This window comes from Rhyacophila brunnea, unplaced genomic scaffold (assembly GCF_057557595.1).
Source record: "Rhyacophila brunnea isolate RB1 unplaced genomic scaffold, BYU_Rbru_1.0 scaffold_159, whole genome shotgun sequence".
NCBI lineage: Eukaryota > Metazoa > Arthropoda > Insecta > Trichoptera > Rhyacophilidae > Rhyacophila > Rhyacophila brunnea.
In genome coordinates this window covers 447,521-454,425 of record NW_028232815.1, presented here as the reverse complement: position 1 = coordinate 454,425, position 6,905 = coordinate 447,521, and the positions used below count along the sequence as shown (strand labels likewise).

Sequence of the window (6,905 nt, the reverse complement as noted above, 5' to 3'; positions counted from 1 at the left end):
AACCAGTTTGCATAATATTCTGGCTGTTTACTATTTCATCAGCTCTAAATTAAATAATAAGATCTTTAAAGTGTATTTTTTAGCAATAGTTTGGTTTTCTATTATTTAACTATTTTAACCAAATTATTTTGTATATAAGACTTTTACATCTTGAAATCATACTATTAACAGGGAAAGAATTTTTATGAATGTATACAAGAATAAACGCAAATTAAATAGCAAGCGAAACTTAAAAGGCTTGAATATTGGTGCAAAAAAAAATTAAGTGCTGAAAACATCAATCTAATTTGTATTTTATATATTTAGCCTTTGTCGGTAGATTGCGAAGAAAAAAAAGCTCTTTTATTTACTAGATAAAATCTGGATATAGTATTTTTTATAATTAATAATTTGGCTCTATTTTGTGAAAGATATCTTAGACGCGAAACTTGATGATAATTTTGAAACTATCTGAAACTTGAAAAAAAATTATTCATAAATGGTTTTTAAATATCTAAACAGAATGATAAATCACAGTATATATATCTTTTGACAATTTCAAAGAAACAAAAACCGTAATTGTATCAATATACAGTTGTTTACATGCTGAATAAAAACTTTAATTGCCATTTCAGTAATATAATATTTTTTTAAGATAAAGTTATTGTATATTTTATTGTAAATAATGCACAAAATACACGCATTACAATGATGTAGGTAGTAATTAGCATAAGTTCTAGATCTTTGAGCTAGTTAAGTATATAATTGATAGATGAATCCTTCGAAACAAATTTTAGCGATTTATAAAATGTATAATCTATATTGTTACACGAGAATACTTTCTTTGTGAATCAGCCATTTTCATTGATTTTGCTGGGAATACGAGACTAAATTCACTAAGTAGATTACAAAAAGGTTTTTCAGAAATAGTATAATCATAAAATAAAGCACACCAATATTTATGAACTTTTATACTGAGATTTCAACTATTTGAAAGATATTTCTACTACCAATATCTAATATTTATGCTATATATGTATATTTTTTGTGTGATTATATACATCGATGCATGTAAAATTTGTTTTCCAAAATAATATACCGACCATTATACTATTAAAATTAGATTTGACCTTTAGCCAAAATTTTAAAATAAATAAATTATCAAAAAGTTGGTTTTATCCTTTATGATCATAATATGTTCTTCAAATCAAGTTACATAAAATAAAAAAAACTTACCAAGTTGGGATAGTTTTGTTTAGTAATTCTTAAGTAAATTTGTATTTTTTTTTATATATATCTTAAGCTCGAGCCAAAAACATAATTCGCATATTATTTTTGGAATTCTCGCATTCGTACCCGGAAAAATTGCTGTTATTATGCCCCATTATTCTCATAAAATGAATTATATATAGATGTGAAGACCAGCAAACATTATAATCATAAAAAAACAATTCTTATTGTAGTATATTCGAAATATATTATATTTGATATGAATTTTCGAAGTAAATATCTTTATACTAATTTCGTCATGTCTTTAGAATTGGATTTTTTTTCATGTGTCATAAGATTAGCATTTTATTATCTTACCATTGGTTCATACACAAAAATTCAAAGAAAGAAAATTATATAGAATTTAACCTTCTGTGAGCTATTTCTGGAAAATAATATTATATATCAAAAAAACCAAATATTTTTTTATTTAGGGCTTTAAATTGACCCATTTGGATTATTTTTTCCAATATCGCTATTTCAACTTGAAAAAATCATAATCAAATTCAAGAAAATGCCATTTCATGGGTTAAAATTATATTTAAATACCATGAAAATTGAAAATCATATTTTAAATGATATAATAATGGCCATTGTGCTAATAATATCTCAAGAACAACACAAGTCTAGTGATTAAATTATAAAAACATACCTATATTAAATAATATGTACACTTTCTATATATGTATTTAAGGAGCAAAAATTCATACAAAGGATCGAAAAATAATATATAGACGCCTTTCTATGAATTTAACTAAAGGAAAAGTGATTTTTGTTGCAATAAAACACGAAATTAATTATTAAAAAAATGAAATACTGAAAATACATAATATACATCATCATGGATCTTAGAATATATTATTAATACATGATAACAGGTTCATTGATTTTTTAAAAATAAAAATAGATTGATTAATACATGGGTGTACAAGGGTAATCAAAAAAACTATTATAATTTCTTCCCCGGCATTTAAATATTTCGCAGATAGAAGAATGAATTGATATTCAGTGAATATAATATACTTGGTGATAATCGATTAAGAATAGAAATATTTTTATATGTTCGGGTTCATAATTTTTCATCGTTGTGTCATTTATTTTACCAAAATTCGTTAAAATATTAAAAAAAATGTATGGGATGAAACTAGTCATAAATATTCCATCATGTATATTCGTTAAAATATTAAAAAAACCTATGTGATAAAAACAGTCATAAATATTCTATTATGTATATTCGTTAAAATATAAAAAAAATTGTTTGATAAAAACATTGTTAAATATTCTATCATGTATATTCGTGAAAATATAAAAAAATGTGCATACAACTGTTTTAAATATTCCATTGTGAATATTTATTAAAATATAAAAAAATGTGCTAAAAACTGTCATAAATATTTCATTATGGATATTCGTTAAAATATAAAAAAAAGCATGTGATAAAAATTTTAGATTATAAATTTCTCTGTTATTATTTGTAGAATAGATAGATTTTTTCAATTAGTTAAATTTGATAGAAGTAAAATTTTATTGTCAGAATAATTATGTGAATTTACAAGGCCCTCTATAAATGGCAGACGTACCTTCGAACACAGACCCGATTTCCGATAATGATATAAGTCTTTTACTAGCATATTCAAGGCCCTACCATCATGAAGCAATTCAAGACATTGAGTCACAAATATCACAAGTATTTGATTCTATACAACTCAGGCTCGGCCTGCGAGAAGTTGAAACAGGACTAGCACCACCGACACTCTGGGATTTAGCTGGTGATCGAAAATCGATGAATGAAGAAAGTATATTGATAGTTGCCCGTCTAAATAAGGTACTTCCGCCAGAGGAAACCGTGGAGAAACCACCAACAACGAGTAAAAGCAATGAAACACGATTTATGATAAGTCTCAAGCAAATGGCGAAGTTTATTGTTGGCAAGAGTTCTAAAGTTAATTTAGAAGATCTTTCAGAAGGAATACGGGTTGGTGTTGATAGAACAAAATACCAAATCAGATTGCCATTGCCAAGAAAGATAGATTCATCAGTCACCGCTATGCAAGTCGAAGAGAGGCCTGATGTGACATATCAAGACATTGGTGGTTGTAAAGAAGAGATCGAGAAAATAAAGGAAGTGGTGGAAATACCATTACTTAATCCAGAAAAATATATTCGATTAGGAATTGATCCACCGAAAGGAGTATTACTTTTTGGACCACCTGGAACAGGAAAGACACTTCTTGCACGAGCAGTCGCAAACAGAACTGATGCATGTTTTATTCGAGTAATAGGATCTGAGCTTGTACAAAAATATGTCGGTGAAGGTGCAAGGATGGTTCGTGAAATATTTGCTCTGGCAAGATCTAAAAAGGCAGCCATTATATTTTTTGATGAGGTGGATGCTTTTGGTGGCACAAGATTTGAGTCTGGGAATGATAATGAGGTTCAGAGAACTATGCTTGAGCTTATTAATCAATTGGATGGTTTTGACAGTCGTGGAAATGTTAAGGTTATTATGGCTACAAATAGACCTGATACTCTTGATCCTGCTCTTTTAAGGCCGGGAAGACTTGATAGAAAAGTCGAATTCGGGCTGCCTGATCTTGAAGGAAGAGTCCGAATACTAAATATTCATTCGGGAAAAATGTGTGTCGAAAAGGGTATTAGGTTCGAATTGGTTGCAAGACTTTGCATAAATGCAACAGGGGCGGAATTAAGAAGCGTGTGCACTGAGGCGGGAATGTTCGCTATACGTGAAAGAAGGCGCGTAGCTACTGAAAAGGATTTCTTAAATGCTGTTGATAAAGTCATCAAAGGCTATGCTAAATTTAGTGCTACCCCAAGATATATGACATACAATTAAAAAATACTTGGTGTATCCTAATTATATTGTTTTTGCTGACTTCACAATTACTTAACCCTTTTAAATTTTTATTTATGGGTTATATTTTTATGCTTTTTTCATCTTGCACTAGTTGATTCATTTCTTATGGAGCCAGCTTACCTCTCATCTATTGAATACATTAATTTATTTATAAATAATCTTTACCCTTTTATCTCCTTCTCATAGAAATAAACATACATATCGTAGTTTTTCGTATATTTCGCTGTATTTAATATTTATTGAAGGTGGAGCCTGCTCACAAACAATGGGTTTTCAGAACACAATTGAGTAAATAACTCTTGAAAGAAGAAAATTATAAATATGATAAGATGGAAAGTGATTTCTGCTAAATCTGTTCTAAATAGTAATCTAAAGTTATCCTTTAACAACAATAAATAGCCAAAAATCAAATTAACCCATAAATAAAATAAAAATATACCGCGGTTTTGAATCATGAAACTCATATCATTTGAGAGAAAATTGGAATGTTATATGAATTTATCAAGGTTGACATAAAAAAAAGTATTAAGGATTTTGCAATATTCCAAATTTGCTAGCTATAATTTAGTAAAGCAAATTGATCAATGAAAGAAATATAGCCCATAAATAAAATAAATCATGTATCGTGGTTTTTATCATTATGAGCTTTAAATAATATATTTTGTATGAAGAAGAGCAGCACATGAGAATTGATCAAGGTAAGATGTGAAAAAATGCATTAAGGGGTTTTAAATTTTCCATTTGGCTAACTATATCTTAGTAGGGGGAAAATCATTGATTCAAAAACTCTTAACCCATATGATAAACGGCATATAATAGTTTTTTCTTGGTATAAATAAATCAAAAAATGGAAAATGTTTTTTATTATTATCTGTGATACGGATCTGACTCAAAATATCATGATAAAATCCTATTTATTTACCCTATTAAATATCTTTTGCGGGTTTAGAATATAGCTTTCTTATATCAAAAATAATATTTAGAATGCATTTGTTGGCAAGCTTGAATTTATTAATGAATTAATTTGTGTTTTAACTTTCCATTTTCGTTCAAGCAAATCTTATAATGGCTCTAATGAAATTATTTGCTTTATACTTCTTCTGCCAAAATCTTTACAATCTTCTTCTTCATGGCTTATAAATTCGAGTGTTTTCACAATCTTGTTGTTTATACGTACCCTTATAACGACTAGCAGTCCTAAATATTTATACTACTTATATTATTTTGTGACCATATCATTCCATTTTACGACAAATGGTACTATGGACGGGATTATAAATTATTATTTAATTATACCCACCTTTGTCTGCCCATTATTCCTATCAATAAAATTGCATAGCGGCTGTTGAAAAGCAATATAATGTTTATATCGGTAAAAATATAAACAATTGATAAAAAAAATACCATAAGTCTGTGAATTCATGTGATTCTATTTTCAATAAAACTCTTCTAATAATCTGACCCTCAGCTCACTCATTAGCCCTTTATAAGATTAATAATCCATTAAGTTCATTAAGAAATATTTCAATCTCTTGTACATGCTTACATATATATCTGTCAATAAAGCTATATGCAAGACTCATTTTATCATGTCAATAACCTTTGACTCCATAGATTTGTAACTTATATGTTCATCTGTGTAAACCATAGAAGATTTCGACCCTTTCAAAGATTACTAAATTCTAAGCATATGTTCGTTTATTTTTGATAAAATCGGTCCAAAAACGGTGATTCTTTTGCTGTGATTCCATTCTACCAAATAAAATATTTGCTTTTTGTAAGGAAGCTAACATCATCTGTTTTTGGCGAATTTTTTGTTAAGAATCGTCTTATTCATCTGTAGAGGCCCTCTGAACTTTTTAATTTCTCGCATAATCATTTTAAATGATCTTGAGACCCTCAAATATAGGTATTAAATTTAATTAAGTAGACCTGCGTTTAATTTTTAAAAGGTCAAATATACGGGTATTTTGTGCCATAAAAACAAAAAATTATTATTTTTATTCGGATATAACATTATAAAATAACGTAATCTTCTTTTATGAGGTCAACTTATTGTTTTAGAATACACAATCTATATTTTAACCTCGTCAGAAAAGCGGTTTGCGTAATTTTTCGATTTTTATAGCCTCTTAAATACTAAATGAACGGCATTAACGTGTATATTCATTTGTTTTTTATTCGTGCCAAATAAAAGCTCAAAATTATTCATCATTATTATTTTCACACAATCTCCCCTTAGATCCCAAAATTTGTGATTTCTTATGACACAAAATATCAATAGATAACTTAGAAATATTGCGCTAATAATGTTTATAGGATCTGTCTGTCGAGGGTACATTTCATTCAGCTATATTAGCCCCACAGAAAAAGTAATAAATCTCGTGACATTAAATGCACAGGCAATTTTTTTATTCTTTTAATTTTAAAAAAGCAAAAGTATGAATATTGACATCATAATGGGAGATGATGATATCAAGATTTATATGAGTTTAGCGGAAACATGCACTAGTGAGTCGAATCGTTAAAAAAATGTGGCGAAAAATATACTATCGTTTTTATAGCTTTCAAAAAGATTTTAAAAATGGTTTTTTTAAATATTAAATGACACGAACAAATCATTTTGCTTATATGCAGAATGAAGCTCTAACTTAAAATGAATTTAGAAATGTTTCCGAAAGTATGTTTGTGTTGTATTTTAAGAAATATGTATGATTTAGATACACGAAAGAAAAATCAGATGCCGTGAATTAGGATAATAATTAAAATAGAATAAAGTCGA

At 27.9% G+C, this 6,905-nt stretch overlaps 1 pseudogene; it reads left to right on the top strand.

The window, feature by feature from the left end:
- The first annotated feature begins 2,815 nt into the window (after positions 1-2,815).
- LOC147074727 (26S proteasome regulatory subunit 7 pseudogene) lies at positions 2,816-4,102 on the top strand (annotated as a pseudogene).
- The last annotated feature ends 2,803 nt before the right edge of the window (positions 4,103-6,905 follow it).